Genomic DNA, 27289 nt, shown 5'->3' on the forward strand with positions numbered 1-27289 from the left:
CAATGAGTAAAACATACTCTTATACCACTACTAACAATCAAGATTCTACCCGGAATCATGGACTCAGCATTTTATTACAGGGCATTAATATAAATTATCCTTAACTTTATTCACTTGTAAATTCAACACGTTATTTCTTCGGTGCCTACTTCCGAGGCCCAAACTGGCTCAAGAGTTCACTTAGCAAGTGTCAGCCTGGACAGAAAGGGTCTGACTGTGGCAGGTCATTCTGGTTATGTCTCATTTGAGCAGACGAACACAGACATTATTGTTCTAGTACATAAAAACCAGAAACATTTTTTAGCTTCATTATGGTATCAGAACAACAATACCTAAAATTATATTGAATTGCTACATTTTATCTTTGTTCAATAAAAGATTTTGGTTTGCTAGCCCCTAAAAAAAACTGGAGCATACACTTAAAGGAACAACAACATGTCTCTCAAAACCTTTTGTTAGAGAATATAAATTATAGCTCCATTCAAAACATACAATGGGCAGTAATGTAAGGGAATTTCATCCACAACAATAGAGAAAGAGACTAAGTCAACAATGGTTCCAGACCAACTGAAAAGGGAAATGAGTTGATGTTTTATTGTATTTTTTGCTTCTATGATAAAATGATTACTGGCCCACAAAAACATAAAATTAAAAAATAGAAAAATAAATCATCCAAACATCTCCTGCACGAAATTCTAAATAACAAGACTTCAATTATGTCCTGCAATTGAGAAGTGCTTTTTAATCTTCTCAGACATTAATAAACCCAAAAAAGAGAAATGAACACCACCAACAACTACTTTTATAAGAAGCTGTTATCATTATCCAGTCTTGAATCTAGAATATTTCAATTGGTTCCCAACATTATTATCTAACTTCTTTGTCAAATATTTTATGAAAGGTTGCTGTCATAAAATATCTCAACTGGCTTATCATTAAAACTATAAACTATGTCATTAAGTCTACGTTATCAAACACTGTTTGATGACAGATATAATCTTGATTAATTTTTCTTTTTACTTCATTAGACATATCCAAAGTTCTAATTTTGGAAACAGTGACTACTATATTTTTCAGACTATAAGATGCACCCCTCCCCCCTCATTTGGGAAGAATAATGGTTGTCAATGCTGCTGTTGAGTTCTGTTTACATTTACACTGGTGAAATATTATGTTATTTATATCATTAAATATTTTACATTTTTTTGCTTCAAACTTTTTTTTTTCTTATTTCCCTCCTCTAAAACCTAGGTGTGTCTTATGGTCCAAAAAATACGGTACTTCCATCTCAAATTTTTCTCCTCCTATCTATTTAGATACAAGTTTTCTACATAGGGTTAAGAGATGTAACTCACCATTGCAGAAACATTTCTAATTGAACAAAACACTACTGGGGCAGATTATGACAATACAGGTGATAAATACGGAGCCTATTTGTAACGAGATGGCTTCTGAGGCATCAGGCTTCACTGAGCTTTGCAACCTGCTCAGAACTCCTTACATTATGAACAGGAGTCCACCTTCAAGAAGGTATCTGCTTAGGGCATCAGTAAGAAAAATATTCACTCCTGAAGCAGTTTTACAGAAACAGAACAGTGTTCCTCTTACGATTCTATGACGAGAGTGTATTATTTAGCCCCTAGGAGTTTTCAGAGTATGGATAACTATAGCTTTTGCATGAGCTCACACCAAAATATATAAAATGCTCATAAAAATTAGGAGGACAAACCAAACCTTTGGACTATGGATTATCTTATTTGGAACCATAGGAATATTATGCATGAATATATAAGCGTACACATCACAGAGGCACATGCTGGTTCCTTTTACATATGTAGCAGTTGAAATGCAGGCAGCAAGTCCAAAAATAACACCTCATCAGTATAAAGAGGACAAAATCCTTTTTGTACCATTCATCTGTTCATATTGTTGACATAGTATCATATGCTCACAGTCCACACTAATCGCTTCTGCTGTGATAACGAGGCAGGTAAAGCCACCCCCACTTCCAGCTTCAGGCCGCCCATACGTACACGTACAGTCAGCAGTACTGCAGACATGGGTTCAACACAGCTACAGCACACTTTTCCTCCTCCTTGTAGGAAAGAGAAAAGATCTGAAAGGACTGATCCTGAAATCAGCATTAAGAATCCATTTCTTCACTTTCAGAAAGTGGAGCACAGTGATGCACTGGTTTACGAATGGGAGGCAACAGTGAGGTGATGGGAACCCAGGAGGTCAAGGGCAAGCCCCAGACGGGGAAAGCACTTAGTGCAGTTCCAAGTGAACTGAAGGGACTACTATATCTGCGAAAGTGAGAGATGATGTGGGTGTGTTATCAGGAAACTGAGGGGCAGGATGCTGAAAAGATCAGAAACAATAAAGAAAAGTTGCAGGTTGTAAGCACCAAGAGGAAGAGATGCTTCATAAAAAGAACAAAGAAAGCATTCCTTAGGGAAACTTCACCCTTTGCTACTAGCGGTGTGATTCCTGCCACAGCACTGATGGGCTGGCATCAACTACACGTTGTCGCCTGTGTTGTTTGTTTTAAATAAAAGCCCATCAAGAATTCTGCCTGGGAGGGATAACTTTAGTTGGCTTTTTGCTGTTGATTAAACACTAAATTCAACAATATCTAAAAAAAAACCTCACACTTTCCAAAGATATAAAGATTATAAGGAAACACTGGAAGAGAATGAGAATAATTTTATTTTCCAACAGATTATGTAGTATCACTTGAAAGAGCTGACAAGTAATTTTTTAAATAAAATGTCTTAAGAAATAATTACATAAACACACAAAAGTGCTGCAAGGGAAAAGATAACAATACAATTCTTAAAAATATGTATGTGAAAACCTAAATATAAATATAAACAAGATTATTCTGTCACACTATCACTTTCTTCAAAAGTTTTAACCTGGTTTTATTCATAATATAAATATTATGCAAAATATTCTACTGAACATATTCCTCTCAGTGATCTGGGGATTACATGTGAGCTTTTCTAATCACATCACCATTTTCCTGAGCAAACATTGAAAAATGTAACTACTATTTGGCACTTACTGAATGAATGGGAAAATGAACCTAATGTTTGAGTACCCCCTGTGTCCAACATGCTGTTAACTGTTAGCCCAGACTTACAAGCCTTTTGTTTTGACTTTCCTGACACTGGGGTTTTAGAGAAGTGGCGTATGTGAGCACATGCATGCGTGTGCTCATCACATGCACACACACAAACACCCCCAACTATCTACCCATCCATCTACTTAGCCAGTATTTAAATGAACTGTTTAGTTCTGTCTTTATAAATTTTGAGATATAATCTCATGGCAGTTTTTAGAAAATATGATAAAGTAACGCCTAATATTACATAGCAGCTGGCTTAACTGTTACAAGACTCTTTGCTTTACAGCCTGCTGTGTGGTTATTACAAAAAGAAAATTTGATTTGGACTCGAAAGACCTGAATTCATTTATCTGCTGTGCAACCTTGGTAGCATCATTAAAATTCTCTAGGTTTGCATTTATCCCCCTATAAAAGAGTACTATTAATTCCCAACTCATACAAGTGTTGTAATGATTGAATTAAGGGTATTAAGTGCTTTTAAGCAATACAGAGATCTATGGAAGACAAGCACCTGAATTTCCCCTTTTGGAACTAGAAATTCCAAACACCACCTAATCTATTACTGTAGCTCTCCAAAGTGACTTCATTTATTGAATTCAGCATAAGATACGTTTGAGGCCAGATTGCATAATTCAACCAATAGAAGTTTGGTGTTTGCTAAACAACCAAACAGACATGGATTATAAAAGTAACTGACTGAGTCAGGACATTGGGAGCATATTTAGGGTCCACATATAATTTTGTACAAACGTATTTTCTCTTAAAATATAGAAAAAAGATATCTGAAATGTTAATTTTTTTCTAGTTTTAGCTTAATTAGATTGGTCCACAGAAAGACCATGTAACAGGTGATGGAAAATACTTTAATTGGTCTGATTTCTTAATTCCACAATATAAATAACACACATCAATCCATAGTTCAGTTTGTGCCCATTATAACAAGATGTAAATACATTACCATAATTGTTACGGGATGTTGACCATTCACTAACAGTCTTACTGAGGGATAAAAACAGCAGAACACTATTTGTTTTTTTGTGTGTCTCAGGAGAAAACTAGTTTTATGTAAGTTTCACTCTCTGACCTTGTGATTTTCTTAATCAAAATTATTGGGGTGACACTAGTTAACAAAATTAAACAGGTCTCAGGTGCACAATTCTACAACACATCATCCATACATTACATTGTGTGTTCACCACCCCAGTCTAGTCTCTGTCCACAGAGACATTTATACCTCTATACCCTCACCACCCTCCCCTCCCCAACAGCTGGCATTCACTGCATTGTTGTCTGTGCCCTGAGTTCTTTCTCTTTTTTTTCTTTTTTGCTCAATCCCTCTACCCATTCCAGTCCCCCAAACCTTGACAGCTGTCAGCTTGCTCTCTATTCATGAGGGACTTTGTAGTTAATTGCACATGTGCCTTTTATGGGAGGTACTTAATGGAACTTGTGCACTTCATGTAAGAAAAAGAAAATAAACTAAATCTATGATTCCGTATTTGTGATCATTTGAGCATTAAAGTTATATGGTATGATTTTAAATGGAAGTACATTTTAATTAAAGAGCTAAATTCTTGTTTTTACAGAAAATGCATAGTAGTTACATGCATTAGTTTTCATGCCTTCCTTTCCCTTATTAGTAAATAAAATTATAAAGATATGAGCACCAGGCTAAAGCAAGTGACCTGCAACTCTGTACATTCTTGATCTAAGTATAAAAGTCACAGAAAATCCATCTGTAACTAAAGCCTACACTTCACTTTCTACTATTTTGTTTTATTTTACTAAAAAAGAAAGCCTATTTTTTAAGATTTGTCTTACATGGGCCCTCACAGTTATCATTTTCCCTGTTTTCAGAATAGTGATGTTTCTTCTTTACATGTTCCAGGGCACTCTTAAAAATTAGTGTTGTGTAAGTGTGAATTTATAAAACTAAGAAAAAAAGAAAGCCAAATATAGTAAAGAATAAGAGATAGAATGAGAAATAAATGATAGTTTCCCTGAAAGTACAAGTGAAAGAAGTAAAGAAAACAAGTAGAAATATCCTACACCGGCAATTCTGGAACCTGCTTTCAAAAGCACAGAGTGAGTTATCTACTTACTGCCTGTAATGGGAAGTTATTTGAATGAGTATTTAAGTCAATTGCCTTATATCAACTTCTCAAGCATTAGTTTAAGAAATGTTTGATTCCTTGAGAAAATTCAGAACACATGCATAACAGAAAGACTCTATATGATTTTACACTTACATTTTTATGCTTTCACAAGCATAAAATGTTTGTGAACTAAAAACGCTAGCCTTAAATAAGGGTTCAATGCACACATGAATTTATTACAAATTTTCCCTGCTCACTAGTCATCATGTTTTTCCACGACCTATTCAGTTCCCAGGATGGTCATGTACCATATTACTGACGCAAAGCAGGCAGAATCTACATTAACAGTTGACTGCAAATCTGAAACTGGTCCAGCACACGTGTGGGGTAACAGGAGGTGAGATGGAGTCTCCTACATTGTGGTGGAAGATAAAAGGAGTTCTACTCATGCAGTTTGTAAATTAATAGCAGACATTCCTAACCAATGCAAATACCGACAAACATGTTTGGATATGAACATAATGTGTTATGTATCACATGTAAATATATGAATATTTAACAAATTAATACTACATAATATCATCACTGAGTACTGAATCACACTTGCTAGACAAGAACATTGTGCTCAAGATATAAACCATTAAATCCTCCTCACCTGGTCAAATGAGATAAAAAAAGTAGCATCGCCAAATAAAAAAAAAGTCAAAACGTCTAGGAAGTTAGTTTTGCTCCTGTTTTCTTACAACTGCTGTCAAACTGAATCTTCCAAAACATGCACAGGTGTCCTACAAATAAATTTGATGTTTCCAACTATATGACATTTTGGAAAAGGCAAAACTATATAGACAGTAAAAAGCTCAAAGGTGGCCAGGGGCTGGGGGAAGGGAGAGGAGGGATGAATAATGAGCACAGGGTATTTTCAGGACATTTTCAGGGAAACTCTTCTGTGTGTTACTGCAATGATGTTTACATGTCACGATGCATTTGTCAAAACCCATGAACTGTACAACACAAAGAATAAGCCTTACTGTAAACCATGGACTCTACTTAATAATAATGTACCAATACAGGTTCATGAACTCATTAGATGTGGCAAATGTGCTACACTTATGCAAGACTTTAACAATATGGGAAACTTATTTAAAGCATTGAGGTAGGGTGAGATTCCTGCCAAATAATTCTGTGAGTCTACATTTGTACTAAGAGAATAAATCACTGTTTTAAAAAATAAACTGAATTCAATATTAATGTTAGTGATGAGATCCAATTCTGTCCATTACTTTGTCTACCTCTCTTTGTAAAGTTAATAATCTAAAACTGTCTCACATTTATAAATTACAAAAAAAAGAGGTAACTTATTAGCTCATCTTTTCTAACTTATAATCAAAATTTTGTTCTTTTGGTTTTGTTATCATTCAGTGCCTGATAATTTAAAATACTGAAGTTTCACTGTACATGAGAGAAAAACATGCCTTATAGAGATAGACAGTTCACTTATCATAGGCCACAGCCTCACTCAGTGCCTAAGGCAATGTTCTGTTCTACTATCCATTTCAAAACATGCAATAATGTACATCATCAGATTAATCTTCTTTGCTACCAGATGAAACCTACTTTTTTTAAGAAAGATTTTATTTATTTTTAGACAGGGAAAGGGAGGGAGAGAGTTAGAGAAACATCAATGTGTGGTTGCCTCCTACCTGGCCCCCACTGGGGACCTGGCCTGCAACCCAGGAATGTGCCCTGACTGGGAATAGAACTGGCAACCCTTTGGTTTGCAGCCCGCACTCAATCCACTGAGCTACACCAGCCAGGGCCCCAAACCTACTTTTGATTTCATAAAATGTTCACCATTAAGAGTTATCTTTATAATTATCTTTATCTTTTAGTAGTGAAATATATCAAATTTCAGAGACAAGAACACCTAACTTCAGAGAGGCTGAGATAACCAATTTTATGGAGATACAGTGAATAAATAACATTATATTAGGTTCAGGTGTACAATATATTGATTCGATAATTTTATATTTTGTGAAGTTTTTAAAAGTTGGCACTATGAAGAAGCTTCCAAAAGACGGTCATTCTGTGAGAAAGAACATATATTTTATATATTTCAACCATCTCAATATCATGCAAATAGTGCTTTAGAGGACTCGGAAAAAAACCCAGGGGCAACATCACGACTGATTTAAACAAGTGTCACATCTCAAGCACATCATAGAACAGCTGAGATGACGTGCCCTAGAAAACTGTGAGATCACTGTAAAAAGTGGCTCTAGTGAGGACCCACCTACAGCCACAGCTGCACGTACAGACACTGAAGTAACTTGCGTAAGATTTGAGAATAGGAAACCATTAGTATTTGAAAGCTTATACCTTATTCTGTTTTTTAAAAATTGATTTTAGAGAAGGGGAGGGGGGAAGAAGGGAGGAAGGAAAGGAGGGATGAGGAGAGGAGGGGAGAGAGAGAGACAAACACTGATTTGTGGTTGTCCTTACGCATTCATTGGCTAATTCTTGCCTGTGCTCAGAATGGGGATTGAACCCACAGCCTTGGTGTACTGAGACAACGCCCTGACCACCTGAGCTACCTGGCCAGTGCCTACATTATTTTTTTTATAAAATGTGATTCTCAATTGGTTTTGCAACTAATTTAATATATTAAAACAGTATAACCATCAGAGTTAAATTATCTACATAAGTTCAACATTCAACTTGGCTATAAAATTTCCTTCTGGAAAAATAGAGGGCAACTGCACACGGGGACTTGCATTTGGACATACATGACAATTTGGGATGTTAATAAAGTATGCACAAATGCTTAACCCTGCCTATTTTAGGAATAGAAATGCTAAATAATGAAGTGGGTGTAAACACAGGAGTACGTGTAGAACAATGGTTTCAACCCAATCATCCACGAACACCTTATAGGCTTGCAGGTCAGACGCGCAGTGGGGGCCTGGGATCTGCAGAGATCGCAATAGTTTAAAAATGCGACGTCAGGGACCAGCCCAGTTTGAGAAACGACAGTGAACAGCATGAGAAAGTACTATCTATATAATATTAGTTTTAAAATCTTAGTATGTGAAACTGGGAAGAGAGAATAAGCTTAATTTTGTCCCCCCCCCAATATTTTTATTCATATATAAAAGATGGGGAAAATGGCTAGTAAAACTATTCTAGAATATTAATAATGATTTCTGCATTTGGTGAATTTTGCAATGATCTGTATTTCCTTTTTTACTTTTTCATAATTTTTCCAGATTTTCTATAGTGAATCTGTGCTAGTTTTAAAGTAAAAAGAAATGCATTCTATATTCAGAAAGATAAAAATATGAGTAGCATCCAAGGTGTATTTTTGTAAAACCTCCAAAAGTTACAGAGGTGTTTATAATTTTTAATCTGGCTTTTCTGTTCCTAGATTCTAATGGACCATACGTTATCAGAAGAAAATTACTCTACTATGCCCAGTTAGGAGAAAACAACAAATGCTATTAAAAGCTCCATTTGCCATGGGAATTACTAATATCAAGTTTAGATGGGTGGCACGGTTATTCTACAGGCATTAATGTATCTTTCCATAGAACTTAGAACTGAACTACAGAAAAGAGCTAAACATAAATGATAATTCAAGGTAAGTGATTCCAGTTCCCCCAGTGGATTAAAACTATGAACTCCTCTGGAAATTCCAAGCCACTGCATTAGTTTATTGGGTAAACATTTTCATACTTGAGAAATTAATGTAAAAAATCATATCTCAATGTATGGAAACTACAAAACTTTTTGTGTTTTTGATTAAAAAAACGTTCACTCCATCAATATATCTTTAATGGACATTATTATTGAATATATAATCAGCAATGCACTGTGATAAATCTGAGGATGCTGCAAAAAGACTTTTAATCCCTGCCCTGATTGAAGTAACTCTTCCTCTGCCCCCAGTCACTGGGGATTTAATGAGAGTCTCATCATTTTTTTAATGAACTACACTCATTCAGTAAACATGATATGTATAAGCAATGGCAATGCTTCAACCCTGTGCTATAAAAATTGGAGGGCATTAAAAATGAATTTGAGGAAACAGAGTTGTGCCTTTTAAATCAACTTCAGAGTATACATACAAAACAAGTAAATACACGAATAAGTGTTACAGGTACCTTATACTCATATATTAATAATGAAATCATGATGATGATTAAAAATGCAGAAAATGAACATGCATACTTAATATTTACTACAACCTTATATGGTAGAATTTCCCTCTCCCATTTTATAAATGAAGAAATGTAGTCCCACAGAAGTTGAAAGAATCATCCAGGGCCACAATGGAATGCAGATCTGTGTATAATTCTTAAGACTGAATTTACTTCGCGCCCCCCACCCCCCGCCCTGGGCAGCCCTCAGCAGCTCTGGAAGATGGAGGGAGAGAATTTGCATTTATGTATGAGAAACCTTTTCGCGTAGCTCACTTGCAGTTAGTATCTGACACTGTCCAATGGAAGAGTATAAAAATGACCACTGCTCAGACAGCTGTCTGGCAGGCACCAGCTCACTTCTCCAATACACCTCGCACATAACGAGTTCAATGGCATGAGGCAGGCAGCACTGTAACATACTTCTTATTTAGTTCCCCTCTGTTCTCACACCAAGCTTTAGGATAATGGCAACTAGGAAAATCATTCCTAATTTAGGAATAGCATTCACGTTTTGTGCCCTGGCCCTGCTCTATGTGATATATTTAAAAGAAATGCACACAGATGAGAGAATAAAACAGGAAAACCAAAAGCCTCATTTGATTTGTAGTAGAACAATTAAAATCTAAGTAGAAAAATCAGCTTATCGTCTATTTAATTTATTAAGTCAAACACTCAGAAATGACAAAAATATATACACTGTTTATTTTTGACTGAGGTGAATGCATTTCTTGATAAAAGCAGCATAACAAAGTATAACTTTTGTAAATGGAACAATGAGTGAGAGGCAATGTGGTTTTGTAAAAAGCGTACTTCCCTGAGTTCTAGTTTAGGTTCTGTTTTATAGGACCAGTTTACTCACTGCCTCGTTAATTTCTAATTGAAAGTGACCTCAATTATGCTTCTGCACAGCCAGGTGTCTATTATCAGCTCTAGCCTTACCACATTCCACCTGCCCTGAGTTAGGTACAGCTCTTCTGGGCTTCCAGAGCATTCTGCGGCTGGTGTGTCTCTCTCTAACGAGGCTCTCAGCCCAGTACCTATCACAGTTCTTAGCATGAAGTAAACACTTAATTAAAGCTCATTACTAAAGCTACAATTGATCCCTAAAGCCCTATTGAATAACTCTGTGAAATCACTCCATGTCTGAAACTTAATAAGCAATAAATATATTTATTAACTTGATTATAGCATTAAAGTTTGAGGTGAAAGTTTCCATCAGCCCATTCATTCATTAAAAAGTTTATCATTAATTGCCATTAAAAATTTCTCTCACTACAGAACTTTAAGTGACTAGTTTCCATATATTACAAGATAATTATTTAAAGAAGGGATGAAGGAACACTTTCAATGGGTCTAAAACCTAACATATAAGTCACATTTTATATATTTGTTCATTTGAAGTGTTTTATGTTTTGTAATAAATAGAAAATGCATAGATAGAATTGCTAAATATATCTCAGTAATAAAATGTTAAATGATGTCTTCTGCTTCCAAAATCCAGTTTTAATGTCTATCAGATTTCAACTAAAGTTAGTTATGATTTTGTGTTTTTTTTCTGTCATTCAGTAACACGTGGAAGAGAGATTATAAATTTTATAATTAAATATAGTTATAAATGTATGTCTGATCACTGTTAATTTTCTACTCCATGGTAACAAAGAGAAACACTCTCTGCCCTTCTGTGCGGGGTGCCCTGTACCGGCATCCTGAGTTCACCCCTCATTTCTTCCAAACTCTACTGCATGTTTTCTGTGTACTTCACTCTACCTCCCTCTCTCCTCTTACCCTATTTGCTCACTGTGCTCAGCTCCTTTCAGCTAATCTTATTTGACTAGAAATTGTGCCCATCTACACGCCATGGTCTCCAATTTCATCTACATGTCTGACATATCTGATTATCAGAACTCAGGGCAAGGGTGATAGGACAGTGTCCATAACAAAGACAAAAGATCAAGAGTGCCAAGTTGAGAAACCTGGCACTACGCTATGAGCCCTTTCCTCCTCCCTCTTTCCCTCTACACTGCTTTACCCCATCTTTAAAAAAAAACTTTTTAGATTTTTGTATTTTCTTCCATGTTTTCCTCCTCGACTTCCCCCGTATTTAACTGTATCTATACAATGCAACATCAGTATGGGCATCTCTGTAGATATGTGGTACGGCTTATGTATTGGTATGAAAGCTAGTTAGGATGTACACATTCTTGTGACTTCTTAGCATAAAGTACTTAAAAGTTATGGGAGGAATGTGTTAGTAAGAATATGCACAAAAATTAACTTGTATTTATAATCTATTTATGCAGATGTATTTGAATGTCCGTATGACCTCATTTTGTTAGTTTTCATTCTTGTGCATAAGTGCATGAACAGAAGGGTACACACACACATATATATGTATATATGCATAAATATACATACATGTATATATTTAGTAACAGTCAAGGTGAGCTGGGTTTGAGTTCAAGAGCTTAAATCACAAGTGCAGTAAATGATTCCTGGCTCTGTTAAGCATGTGCCTTTGCATTAAGAATTCTGGATATCAGCCCAGAGGATGCCAAATACCAGTTAAATCTAGCATCAAACCTGAACAAACTGCACCACATATAAAGGTGTAACAGCAGGTATACTTAATACTTATAGCCATGTGGAGATGCATATGGTATGTTCATTTAATCCTCACAACATCCCCATACAGGAAACTACCGTTAATCACATTTTACAGACGGAAAACAGAGACTTGGGACAAGTGAGGAAACATGCCAATGGCCCTGCAGGTGTAAGTGGCGATGTCAAGACATAATTCCTAGTGATCTCTATCGACAAGCCCATGGCCTCCACTATATGACGTCTACAACTGACTTTACACTGTCTGCCTCCAGTCGATCAGGAGAGGCTGAAGTGACTGAACCACTCCCCAAACAATTTTTCCTTCCATTTCATGAAATTTAAGAAAGACTATAATGTTTAATGAGGAGTGGGTCAAGAAGGTTAGATGAAAGCTTTCGTGGACTTCACAAATATATCTTAGCAGAGTCATTTTCCTCCCTTTTTTTCTCTATAATATCTCTAAGAAAGAAACAATTGTACATTATTCAACTATTTCTTATTGAATAAATAAGAACAAGAATAGAATCAAGCACATTAATCCCTTTTTGACCCAAATAATAGAATGTTGATTCCCGTGAGAAAAAGTTTATTTGTGTTTTTTGGCTTTAAATGATCTCTGTGATGAAACCCCAAATCGAATATTAAATAAATAAGCAAAGTCACATTTGCATAGTTCATTTTCTGCTTAGCATCAATACCTTCACAGCTGCCATAAAAACAGCCAACACTCAATTATCTATAGTCTTACAAGGGATAGTAGTACAAGTAATCCCAAGTGACAGATAATCCAAAAAGCATTTATGTTGGGCTTTAAATTCATTATATGATCCAGCAGATTTATTGCCATAATTGTATTCTTTTTCACAGGCTATATTGAAATGCATTTCTATTTCTTGAGTACAAGCCAAGCGACAGCAGAGGGAAAGGTACCAGATACGTGCTGGATGCCAGAAGAAAAGCTAGTTTGCTGTTAGAGTTTTTCCCCATAGAAAATTGATAGCAAGATAGGCAAAATTTATTGTGAAACTGCATTTCATACTTACTAAATACCATATGTAATTAATTACAAGAATATATTACAAAACTATAGCAGAGGTTGGAAGGGCTTGGACTAGGGACCCTCAGACTTAAAGAGTGTGTCCTGGCTCTGGTCTAGTTCAGTGACCACAGCAAGTTGCTTATCTCGCTCAATTTCAGTTCCTCACTTATATCAAGGGTTCGGCTACCAGTCCCTCCATTTGAAGGCAGTTTTAAAAATTAATTAATTGAATCCTACCACCTAACACAAAGTATTAAATCAAAGTAAGTTTTGGTTGTTACTTTTTTGTAGCTATTATTTTATCTATTTTACTGTGGTGCTAAAACTACAATACTAGAGTTGACAGTTTGCATGAGTTTAGCTTCCATAAAAAAGACACAGCCTTTGATTCTTCAATAAATTATATGCTGCACCATCAAGAGTCCAATGTTAAAATTTGTTCATAATTTGCTAGAGCAGAAGGTGGTTGGGCCTATTTGCAATTAACTATCTAAATAAACTATAAAATAGTAGAGATGCACAATTCTTGTTTTAAACACCCAAGACCATAATACTTTCATAATTCTAAATTTTGGGGTGTTTTTGGAAGGTGGTAGCACTCAGCCAAGAGCGGGTGGAAGTGTGCACTGAGACACTTCGGTGTTTCCATGGTAACACAACAATGAGCATGGGCGCTGAGTGTTGCAGATAAAGACTATACACACCTGCACCGGAGCTTGGCTCAGGTTTTAACTCTCCATAGGTTTTTTACTGTTAATTTCTCAGAACTTTTAGAATTCCAGGTAAAAGATTCTGAAACTGGATTAAATAACACCATGAATATCACTTTCCCATGAATACTGTACTACATATCATGGAATTATGGGGTAAGATAATGAGGGAGAAAAATGTTTTCTTAACTCACATAAAATGGTTTTGGAAAATTTCTTGTCAACACAATTCTAAACAGTAACTCAAGCTTAAGTAATTACTCCTTAACTTAAAAAAGCATGCAACAAATCTGCAGAAGACGGCATGTAGTTGGCGTTATTCTTCCCCCCATGTTCTAATTAGGTTTCTTTCTTAGCTATATTTTACTGGTGAGCTGAATTAAGTTATTATATTTCAGTTTTAATAAACTTAAATTTTTGATACTTTCACTGGTCAATAAATGAGATAGAATGTAAACAATATGATAGAAAAAGGGGCTGGATTCTTAGAAAAAATACACTGATTTATACTGTATTTTCCCAGAAATACATACACATTATACAGGTTGTAAATATTCTCCAAGATGAAGCAAAAGATAGTATTTTGATGTACACATGTAGAAGATTGAAGTAAAGGGTGTACACCATTCACTGACATATGGATATTCTTAGTATGAGCAAAGGAAAACATATTCCCAATATTTTCTATAAATCCAATATATAAATCTAATATATCCAATCAGAAGGGTTTTAAGTTACAGAGGAGTTCCTTAGTTAGTCTGACTGCCAAGGCAGGACTTGCTGAAAATTCTGTTCAACAGGACTATTCATCCAACAAAGTTCATCATTTGGGCTGGGCCAAATAATATCTGACATGAGAAATTCACAGAGTAATGATAAAAGACTTGTGCAATAAAAGGGATATATAAAGTAAGTCCTTAAAAATAAGGATTTTGTACAAGACTTAATGGCGGCAACTACAAATAAGAGCAATAGGTTTCAGTTCAATCTAAAATCAAGGAATAATTAAGAATTAACAGGTTTAAAAACTTCAATTATCCAAGTACATACAGAGGGACAACCCTAGTAAGAAGTATATGATGAAATACAGATATGCCATTACATAAAAATTAAAAATAGAGAATGAAGACAAAAGGGGGAGAACCTATAAATAAAGCAAATACAAGGTCAAGTTGATAGATAAACTTTAAACATGACTTTATGCTTCTTCTTAGGATAAAAAATATATGAGTAACCCTTCAGATCACTACCTCAAAAAGGAACCATATATATTTTTCACCACTGTTTCAAAACATGCATTAAACTGCAGGACTTTTCCATAAAAGGCTTTGTGGGCAGAATCCAAAGTGGTGGAAAAAAGTACAAGTCAGCTAATTTATTGCAGATAAAAAGTGGAAAAAGAAAGGGCTACATTTCATTTCAGCTAAGGCAAAGTCATCTGTCAGATCAACTCTCCTGCTAAGAACACCAGGAAAATGGATTAAACTTCAAAATGTGCAATTTTTTAAGTATATTTTATTGATTATGCTATTGCAGTTGTGCCAAATTTTTTCTTTCCCCTATCCCTCCTCCACCCTGCACCCCCCAACCTCCAGTATTCTCCTCCCACTTAGTTCAAGTCCATGGATCATACATACAAGTTCTTTAGCTTCTCTATTTCCTATACTATTCGTAATCTTCCCATCTATTTTGTTCCTACCAATTATGCTTCTTATTCCCTGTGTCTCCTCCCCATTGCCCCTCCCCCACCCCACTGATAGCCCTCTATGTGGTCTCCATTTCTGTGATTCTATTCCCATTCTAGTTGTTTGCTTAGTTTTTGTTTTTTAGGTATAGTCATTGATAGTTGTGAGTTTGTTGTCATTTTACTGTTCATATTTTTAATCTTCTTCTATTTCTTAGATAAGTCCCTTTAGCATTTCATATAATCAGGGCTTGGTAACAATGAACTCCTTTAACTTTACCTTACCTGGGAAGCACTTTATCTGCCCTTCCATTCTAAATGAGAGCTTTGATAGAAAGAGTAATCTTGAATATAGGTCCTTGCCTTTCAGGACTTTGACTATTTCTTTCCAGCACCTTCTTGCCTGCGCAATTTTAAGACACTGGAGATCAACTAAAGCAACCAAGACTTGAGGTACAAGATCCAGAAAAGAAATAAACACAATGAGAAGAGCTTTTGCTCTATAACTAATTTATTTTTTGAGGCACAATCACAATTTTGGAATTAATTAAATATAAAAATTATTCTAGGAGACCATTTCAAATTACTTAAAACTAGGAGAGAAAAAGCCAACATAGTTACCAAGTGATTCAGAATTTTTAGAACTATCAACCATGAACTTTCAAATGGCTGTAGGAACATACTTAATAAAACAGGTTAAGAGTGAAACTTTACACTAAAGCCAGAATCTACTGAAAAAAAGAAGAGAAATATAAATCTAAAAGAAAAAAATACAAAGCCTGGTACTGAAAACTTGGTACCTGTTGTGCACCATCAGCATAGACACAGCAGAAGAACAGACTAATGAACTAAAAGATGAGTGAGCAGAAATTGGCCAGAATGACTAGAAAATTCCTATATACTTAGAAATTAAGCAGTATGCCTTGAAGTCAACCAAGGGATTGAAAAGTTACCAATTTGCAACAAAATTAGAAAATATTTTTAATCGAATAAGAAAATATTGTATGTGAAATATGAGCAATATAGCTAAAGGTGGGATTAGAGAAAAATTTATGCCCTTAAAACATACAAGGTCTGTCTGTCCAGAAAGTATCCAGCCATGTACTATGAAAGAGATACGTTTATTTAAAAAAAAGATACAAGAAACAATGTACATAGGACAATGATACCTCAGTACCCTTCAACCTAGGCACCTTATACAGTTCTCCCAATTGCCATCAGCCGCCCTGTTGCATTTTCCCAAATCTCACTGATGGTCTGAAATCTCTTCCCTTTCAAAGATGATTTTAGTTGGGAGAAGCCGGAAGTCACAGGACACCAAATCTTGGCTCTAGAGGGACTGAGTCACCTGGGTTATTTGATTTTTCACCAAAAAAAGGCTCTGCACAAGACATTATGCAAGAACAGGAGCGTTGTTGTGACGAAGCTGCCAATCACCAGTTGCTGATAGCAGCAGCTTTCTGAATCATCTGAGTAGTTTCCACAGAGGCATGTTCAAGCTTAATTCGAAGTTCAATGCAGATTCGTTGTACTACTGACTCAGCCATTTTGAGTGAGATGGCCCCACAGTGCACATACTCACTCAACAATATCTACAGCCCCACTGACTAGTACAGTGAAGTGTCATTGTGCACACATGCCCATTGCAGTCCATTCTCCTCGGCTGCCAGGTTACATCCATGTCACGCAAATCATTCTTGCTATATTAACAATGGCTGCAGTTTTTCTGGACAGGCCTCGTATATTAGAAAAGAAGACTGATAATCTTATCCAAATATATATCTAAAGAAGTTAGAAAAGCCAATTAATCCTAAATTGGGATGAGAAGAAAATAATAAAGATAAAGCGGAATGAATTTACAAAACAAATACAGAGAACCTCAACAAACCCTAAAACTTGTTGGATAGACTAATCAACTTGTAGCAAAACTAATAAAGAGAGAGAGAACAGCCATTACCCATATTAGGATTGAGAAACAGGGATTTCAGCCTACAGACATGAAAGACATAATAAGAGAATGTTATAAAAAGATCTATGATAACAAATTTTAAAATTCTGATAAAATAGAGGAATTGTTTAAAAAGTACTAGTTACTAAAATTTACACAAGAAAAAATGGAAAGTCTGAAAGGTCCTATACATATCTATACACCAGTGATTGAACCTCTTTTATCGGAAAAGAAACCCCAGCCCTGGCAGAGGGCCTCGGCTGGTGGGACCCTCAGCCCCCACACCAAACGGCTGTGCGTCCACCCCCAGTCGGGGCACACACCTAGGCTGCGGGTTTGCTCTCACTTAGTTTTCTCTGTCTCTATGTTTCTCTTTCTCTCTCTCCCCTTTCCTCTATCTCTAAGACCAATAAATATATCCTTGGGTAGGATTAAAAAAAGAAAAAGAAAAAACTCTAGGCCAAGATTTGTTTCATAAATGATTTTAAACACATTATTATGAAGTAATTAAGAAACAACCAAAAACCTACACAAAATCTTCCAGAATATATAAAAAAAGAACACATTCTAAATGTTTTTGTGAGGGTGGCATTCTTGTTATCAAAGCTTGACAAAATTCAGAATGTATCAATGTACATATACGTAGTGTCTTTAGCACGTAACACAGTTCCTGGTACTTCGATTTTTCTGGTACCCGTGAAGCATCATTAAATGAGAAATGCACTCAGTGATAAATCAGACAGTCTCTCAACAATTCCTCTTCCATCAAAAACTTCAATTTCCTCTTTAAAAAGTCTGCCAGTCACCCTTTTCTACAAGTTAGAGAACTGCTCTTTGATAGGACAAATACTGAACAGTTCTATCTTTTCTCTGTCCCTGAATAACTTACACCATTCAAAATATAAAAGAAAACCCTCCCATTACAGCATCACTGTTTCATTCTGGATTCATTTACATGATGCACAATTACCCAGCTAGGTATCTCATTTATTTTGAACAAACAGTAACTTTTTTACTGCGTGCAGGACTACACAAAGTCAGATTTTCTAAGTCACCCTTCCACTACCATGTCTAGCCTTTCTTCCTTTACATTTACAAACTGCAATATAAATTTCATTTCTCTCCAGGTGCCATCACTTGGACATCACCAAGATCACCAAGCAGTTCCTCCTTCTTACTCAGAACCTAATCAGAACATCATCGGTTTCACCTCATTGCTTCCTTTTTCTATCTGGCAAAAAAATAAATAACTGTAGTTAGTGAGATGCACCAGATATCCTAACACTATACTCAGATAATAGTTTCATTATGTGATTAAACAGTTCACACATATTTCACTGGTTTTTGTAATTACATGGTAAAACACCTGTCACCACAAATTTGGTTCCATTGCATAGTTATCACTTTCTAAATATGCCCAGTTTTGAAGTCCATAGCTTGCTCTTTGTTCTCCTATAGAGTGAGCATATTCTTGAAAGTACTTAGGCACTGGCCAGAAGGTGTGTATGTATAGACAGTGATCTTAAATACAGTCCTTTTTTGCCTTGTTTTTAAGCATCGCCTGAGGATATGTTTTTATTAATTTCAGAGAAAGAGGAAGGAAGAGATGTGGGAGAGAGACACAAAAAAGAGAAACATCCATGTGAGAAACACTGGTTGGTTGCCTAGCAGACATGCCCAGACTGAGGCTCGAACCCACAGCCTAGATATGTGTCCTAAGAGGCAACTGAACCTGCAACCTTTTGGTGTACAGGACGATGCTCAACTAACTAATCCACCCAGCCAGGGCTAAATATGTTTTTGAAGTGATACTCTGTCCTCATGCCTGTTTGGTCATTCGACTTTATGATATCCGTAATGCCAGAACATTTGCCTACAGACCATGGATGAGATTGAAGTAGAGAAAAACAGAAGGTTCCAGTGGAAATAGGTGAGTAAGTGTGAAGGACTGATCGTTGAAAACCATCTAAAATTTGCTAGGATGATGATTTCCCTCTAAACCTTGCCATGACCTCTGTGTCCTTCTAATGTTCTATTTTTTTCTTAACTCTCTGTCCCAGCTAGAGTCTCTTTATTCTCCAGACTTCTTTTCACTCATAGCGATGTCCCTTTTTAAATTTCTGGTCACCTTCACATTAAAGGTAGGTTCTTTAGGGGATGGAGGGAAAATTGTACTTAGCATTTTTCAAAATACATAAACAAGAATGGAGCATTCTACTAGACACAATATACTACATACAATTCCCTTTCTCCCTTGAATGGATCACATAAACATCTAATTCATGAAATAAAATTCCTGTTGCCTGAAATCCACTCAAATTTTTAGCGTGGTTACTGTTTCCTGTATTATATTCTAACTGACATAATGGTTAGAAAGTTGGGTAACAGGTAACATGAATACACATGAGAAATGTAAAGGGGAGGAGCAAAGTAGTTACCCATCACTGAGCACATGCATTTCACATTCTGAACACGAACTTCCACGGCCCCACACCCGCCTCTCACACCCTCCCCCTGCCTCCCACTGCAGGTGGCTTCCTTACGTTCTTGACCCTTCTGGGCCCTTCACACCTTGTTACCTTTAAACAGGGGTACACAATTCACTCCCACCCACTCTTCCCCGCTCTCCACTTTTTCCAAACTCTTAAACATTTTAAAGGTGCACTTCAGATATGCCTTCTTCCAGGAAGCTTTCTCTGATACTCTAGGCCAACCAGGAGCTTTCTTCTGGAACCCCATTAATTCACTGGGTCCATACAATTTTTCCACTTCCCAGGCTGTAAGAAAGTTATCCGTCCACGCTCTTAGAAGACTGTGAGCTCCTTGCGATGTGGAACCATATTCAACGAATGTGAATAAGTGAAGAAATGAGAGATGATTTTGTATTTTTTCACTGCTCCATCTGCCTGAAGACAGGAATGTCATAATCAAAGCACCGAGAACTTAGTTACTAAAACCCCACTTTATTATTACCTCCCTGTGTTCATATTTGCTTCTGTGGATTTTTCTGAAAACTATGCAAACTTTTGCTCTGCTTGAACTCCTCCATTAACTATTTTTTTTAAAAATTAGTGACAGTAATAACAATAGTAATACCTGGTTTACTACTTAGTTTTCAAAGGGAATGAGGAAAAACTCAGGGAACTGATCACGTTAAGTCCTGAGTCAATGTAAGATTTCCTAGAGAAACTTTTGTTTCTTCTTGTGAGCTCTTTATGGGCTTACTCCCTGCACCCTCTAGAAAGGAAAGTGATTCTGACACTTCCTATTCATGCTGAATGATGAGAATTTTTCATCTGGATTTTCATTTGTGTTTGGCCTTACACTGCAAATATATTTCAAAATTTAATCTGTATACCTATATGCCAATACCACCTACCTACACCTGGTATAAAATGACTTAGTGTCTGAGGGTTCTCATTTGGGTTTTCTAAACCCTTTCAATATGAAAGCAAATGTGGGAGCACCAGGAGGCCTCTGGCCACGACTGAACATGAACTCCTGACTAGTGCAGACTTTAGTTTTTATTCATCTGGCCAGAATCCTTTCTGACTGATCGATGGGTCATTGTTCCACCTGCTGGTAAACAGTTTCAACACCTCACTTGGCTCAGACGGCCTCTTAAGGGGGTATGTACATAGAAGTGGAACTGAAGGGAGGAATCAGGTATAAGCTCATGATTTTTGAAATGGTCTGGCAAATGCAGTCAAGCTTTGTAGGAGTGGGAATTCCTCCGTCCTGAAGGATCAATCAGGTTTTCTCGTTGGAGCCAAGGCAGTCTCACAGAGAAGAAATAAATGAAACTGCATGAGAGTGGAGAGTTTTATTTACTTCACTGCTATACCCCCGATACCTGGAATGCTTTAGGAATCAATGAGCAGAATGAGGCGGGGCTGTTATGGGTACCTCTGTCCTCTCTGCTTAGCTCTCTTGTTGATCTCCTTTGGTCACAGAATTGAGCACTGCATCTACCGTACTTTTATGGTTTTAAGCCTAAAGTAAGAATTTTCATGGTCAGGTTTGTGTGTTTGTGTGCCTATGCACACGCATGTGCAATAACGAATGTAAGCGGAATCACATTTAAACTCAAAGGTGAAAAACTAATCACATAATTTAGCCACAAAACATTCTTAACGGATTCAGCAACTGACGTAAATGAGTAATTTCATGACCCTTCCCACTTGATAATAGCCTGTTAAAACAGCCTAATCAATGATCAATTTGACCTGTTTTGCTCTCCTCCCAGCTTCCCTGATAAGTGAGAACTTCAATAAGTAGTCACAGAAATCACTTTAGTTGATTAAACTTCCAAAAATAAACAAAGGGGAGAATGAGCCTTCATGAAATGAGCCCAGAGAACGATCTGTCAGAGACAAAGAAGAGGGGCTTCCTGACAAAGCTTCATTCAATAGGGTCAGATTTCTACCATTGTATCATTAGCCTAATTTCACACAGAGGGCAATTCTCAGAATCCTATTGGTCAAACTTTTTTTGCTTCTGTTTTATTGTAGTGGTTGTATTTTTTCTATTTGGAGACAAACATCAACTTACGTACAACACAGATTACACAATAAGCCAGAATTAAATGTTATAATCAAAGCACTGAGAAATTAGTTACTAAAACCCCACTTTATTCTTACCTCCCTGTGTTCATATTTGCTTCTGTGGATTTTTCTGAAAACTATGCAAACTTCTGCTCAGCCTGAACTCCTCAATTAACTATTTTTTTAAAAAAATAGTGACAGTAATCATAACAGTAATACATAAACCTGACTGTGTTTTGCTCCAAGTAAAAATATGTGGAATGAAAAGATTTAATACACTGTCCTCAGATTAAAGAAAATGTAGGCTTACAAAGTATCAGTAATACAGGGTGGGGCAAAAGTAGGTGTATAGTTGTTGGTATGGAAAGTACACTCACTAATAAATAACAACATAGGAATGAACTTTGTGTTTCTCATACTCACAACTGTACACCTACTTTTGCCCCACCCTGTATGTATTAATGTTTCAAAATATCTAAAAATAATTCACGCTGAGGATGTATTGCAAAGCCCCGCTACGGTACTCTAAATGAAGAAGGCACTCAGAGCTTATAATGTGAATAGTAAGCATATGGCACCACTCAAAACAAGGCCTTGAAGCAAATAATTCATTAAAAATGCAAATTAACACAAGTGAACTTGGTTAGAAAAGGAAGTCAAGGAACCAAAGGCTACTAAGGCAGAGGAAAAGGCAAGGTGGGAGGCCTGCTCAGCTGGGAGAATCCTGATGAGGCCGATTCGGCCTCCGGAGCTGTGCACCAACTCACTCAGGAGGGGGCAGTTCTGAATTTTTATTACTGGGCTTTGCTCACACTGTGATGGGTTTGAATGAGGTATTTATGAACTGTGTGAATATTTGACCTTGGACTATTTTATAGATACTAGACACTTGGTCTTTACAAGGAAAATAGGCAGTGCTATAAAGGTATATGATTCGGATTATCCGAAGAAAAGGAGGGAGAAAGTTCTCTGAAACATTCCACGCCTGTTCAATACGTTAAGGCAATTACGTACTACCGTAAATTAGAACGGATTATAAATCAGTCAGTCAATCTTACTAAAAGCTGTATAATCATCTAATATAAGTGATGCCCTTTTTACAATAAAATTTAGTGCTGATGAATTCAGTTGTTTAAGAAAACATCATTGCAGCAATACCAGGCCATTCTGAATTAAAATCCTCTCAATAACGGGCTTTTACTTTATTTAGCACACAGCACCGATTATACACCAATGTGAAGAAGAAAGTACTTGTACTGGCTTGGGAAGCAGACAGGATTTGTTTTGGGGGGAATGTTTGTTCTGCCCCAAACATTTCCTTTTATGGTTCATTGTTTGATGTATGGATAGACAAAGATTTTTCTAAAATATCTCTCAACCAGGAATGACTATAAATACTCCTTTGTTTATCTACTCCTTTGTGAGCCTCACCTGGGTACTCCTTAATCCTGTGCACCTGAAGGAGTCAGAGGCCTCAGAGGGGGAGTATAACTGCTTACTTCATATAAAATGAATGATAAATCCTTTCCTGATCTGGAGTATCTTCCCCTCAAACAGATATTTGTCAGTTAATAAACTGTTATTACCTGTCATTTAGTTGCTACTTTTCTTAGTATTTTAGCTTTCCCAAAGGACTTCAGGATAAAATAGTAATAACTCAACTGGCATTTTCTCTTGACCTTCAGGTCTGAAAAGGTGTTAATGGATCTCTCTCATGAATTTCAGACTCTGCATGAATCACAAGTTACACTGACTTTATACTCAGTTTTAGAAAAGCATAAACTCAAAGTAAATTTAATTAAATTACTTACTCCACAACCTCTCTATACAATTATGTTCTATACGGATAAGCACAGAAAATTATACAAAGGCTAATAAAAAGGGACAAATCTTTTTTTCATTTTCCTATAGGGGCCAAACAGACATAAAATTTAACCTTAGAAATTTGATGTTTCTTAAATAAAAATAGATTTTCTCATTTGGACATGCTGTGCGAACTCTTCCAAGTAAGCAAAATTTTAAAAAGAAATGAAGAATAATAAAAAACATTAAGAAGACACAAAAATTCTATTAATTATTTTAAAATGTTCTGGCCTAAAATATCCAGAATTTGTTCTGTGCTAGACACTCTATCCTGCAGCCAAGGTTCTTGTTCTCGTGTAATACATGGTCCTTACCTGTTTCACAGTCCAACTTCTAGAGTGGCATTAAACTTAACCTTTGAAAAGAAAGCGTTTCTAGCAACAGTAAGTAAGGCAGGATGGGGCACAAGACTACTCTGGAGGAAGAGTCTATTTAGATGGGGTGTTCCTGGAAGGCTTGTCGAGTCTCATCCAACATGAGATTGGACCTGAAACCTGGATGAACTAAGGGGGCTAGCCTCACGGGGAGTGTCCCGGGGAGTGCTCCAGAGGACCAGTGAGCGCCATCAAGAGGAAGTATTGTGGGCATACGTGTACTTGAGAAATTCCCGGGAGGTCAGTGGAGGCAGAACAGGAAACATGGGGGAAACTGAGTTCAGACAAGGGAGTAAGCAGCCAGGTCACCTCAAATCTTTTAGAAGGTGACAAGGATTCTTATTCTATTTTTTGAGAAGGAAAGTCCTCAAACAGAGGTGTGATATGATCTGAGGTATGTTTCAAAAAGATCATTTCACTCTGATGAAGACAATAGACTCTGAAGAAGAGCAAGAACTTTCCACAGGCTGCAAGATGAATCCAAACCACTGAGAATGTCCACAAGGCACTTCGAAACAGGAGGAAGACCTACATCCTCCAGGTTTCCTGGCTTCTAGAGTCCCGGATGTTCCGTGAGTACTGCACTGCCTTTCATACCTTTTTACTTCTGCTAATGCTATGTCTTACAGCCAAAATATCATTCCTTTTTCTCATTGCTGGAAAAATTCTACTTATCCCACAAGAGCGAGCTCAAATTTTACCATTTGATAAAGCCTACCTCTGTGAGCCTGGGGCTGTCGTTGTTCTTGTCTGCTGCTCTCTACCGTGACATTCTGAATGTGAACCAAATTTGGAAAACAAAACAAAAGAGCACAAGATACGAAGGTACTGAGACATCATAGGTAATTACTATATATACGTGTATGTATGTGCATATATATAAATATATCACATTTTTCAGAACATAAGATACACCTAGGTTTTAGAGGAGGAAAATAGAAAAACTTTGAAGCAAAAAATGTGGTAAAATATTTAATAACATAAATAACATAGTATTTTACCAATGTAAATGTAAACAGAACTCAGCAGCAGCATTAACAACAATTATTCCTCCCAAATTGGGGGGGGGGGTGTCTTATAGTCTGAAACATAAGGTGTATATATACAGACATACACACACACATATATAATACATATATATAAACCTCTGCTAATAAATGTCAAAATGTCCATAACATAAAGCAAATATCAGATATTAAACACACAGTAAAACTATAATACTTAAAATTCAGAAAGAAAATGTTTTGAAGAGGAGGTACATAAAAGTTTGCTATAATTCTATCTGCACTAAACCAATCAGATCAATCCCACAAAGATATTAACAAAAGCAACAAGAAAAGTATTCAAAGCAGTAGACAGTCAAGGTGCTAACACAACCAGGGGCCTGGTAAGCTGGAGCTCCAGGCCAAATCAACATGACAAGGTTTGTAAGTTGTAAGCAGGGAACACAGCCAGACCCAGCATTTACATACTGTCTGTGGCTGCATTTTGTAGGACAACGGCAAAGTGGAACCATGACATCAGCCCATATGGTCCATAAGGCTCTTTGTCCTTTATAGAAAAAAAATTGTTGGTTCTACTGTATCTCATTTCACCAGAAACTCCTCAACCAACTGGGGTTCTCGCACCTTGTTCCTGTGATTCTCACTGCTAGTGCAAACCCTTCTGCCTGGGGCATACCTGGTTCTTGGCACACTCTGCCCAGGTAAGCCCACTCCTCCTCCAGACTCCGCTCAGGCCACCTTGAGTGACACATCCTGTCCGGTGTGCCCAGAGTCCTCCTCTCAGGTGTACATCCACTCGTGCACACCTGGAACTTCACACCTGGCTCTCAAGATTTTAATTCTTTATATCTTTGCCACCCCAATTAAATGTCAGCTGGCTAAGAGCAGGAAAAGTTTTGTGGGCTTTGCACTGCTTTTCCAAATGAAGACATACTAAACTTGTCAACCTCTGTAGTCAGCATGAAAGCCAGACTAAGAAAGAGTTAATTGAGTCACAAGGAAATTTAATTTTAGTTCACCCGCTGCCTCACACTGCAAGTCAGCATGGTAAACTGTTTACATGCCATACGTTTACGGGAGGAGTTTATAAAGGATTATTCCTATAAAAGGTATCTGCAGGGTCTTTGGTCCTTCTGAGGAACTGCTTCCAACCTGTGATGAAGTTTCCTCTGCCACTTCCAGCTGCTTCCAGCTGCTTCTAGCCATGACTCACCATTCCCTTCCTAATTTGCTGCTTCGAAACTACTTTTAGAGCTGGAACACAGAACAAACATGTGGTAAAACTGGTGTCTAAAATTAGAATAAATAGGCTTTTAAGGACCGATGGGATTTTTCTTTCACAGGTGCATGAACAGGGCTGCTTTTCCAAAGATTTTTTTTTCTGAATTCCAGATTCTTGGCCATGTTCTAAATGGGTGTTTTTCTTGACTCAGAAACCTGGTACAATTTAGCTGAACTATTATGGAATGGAAAACTACACCCTGACCTGTTTAAAGAGGAAAAATCTATAAAGATGTTCTGTCTTTAAACAGAACAAACTTGATGTTAGCAAATGGATGGTATATTATTATGTTAAAAAATAAAACATGCACCCAGATTTAAGCAAGCCTGATACCTTCAAATGTTAAAATAGATTAGAGCTCTTTTATGTACTTATTTACAAGAATTAATTTCTGAACATGCTCTCAACAGATAAACGAGAGTCAAACTTCAGAAGTCATTACCAAGTGAATATTACACAGAAATTAAGGGCACACGGTTTCGGAAATAAAAGGTAAACTACAGAAAAATAATCCATTTTATAACTCGGATATAAAATGATTTACAAATTAGTATAAATCATTTTAATAAGCAAAGTACTTTTTAAATTTGTGCTATTTACAGATATAGCTACAAAGTACACGCTGCATACAAGACTTACTTTATTCTGACAAACTTAACACAATCCCTCACATTGGCTTTCCCTCTCCAAAGTCACTAATATCTTTAGAAATCTGGTCCTACTCCCAGCCCAGGTCATGAATTTTCTTCTCCCATTTTATCTTTATAGTGCTAATGGAGGAGTGAAATGACAATAAATCTAACTCCAGTAACATG

The 27289-nt window shown here is 36.7% G+C and overlaps 1 protein-coding gene across 8 annotated transcripts in view; it reads right to left on the reverse strand.

Moving 5' to 3' along the window:
* Positions 1 to 27289, reverse strand: part of KLF12 (KLF transcription factor 12) — a 421617-nt gene that overhangs the window by 151453 nt on the left and 242875 nt on the right. The gene's annotated exons all lie outside the window — the stretch shown is intronic.

Source organism: Artibeus jamaicensis, unplaced genomic scaffold, assembly GCF_021234435.1.
Source record: "Artibeus jamaicensis isolate MK-2021 breed Jamaican fruit bat unplaced genomic scaffold, CSHL_Jam_final contig_415, whole genome shotgun sequence".
NCBI classification, from domain to species: Eukaryota; Metazoa; Chordata; class Mammalia; order Chiroptera; family Phyllostomidae; genus Artibeus; species Artibeus jamaicensis.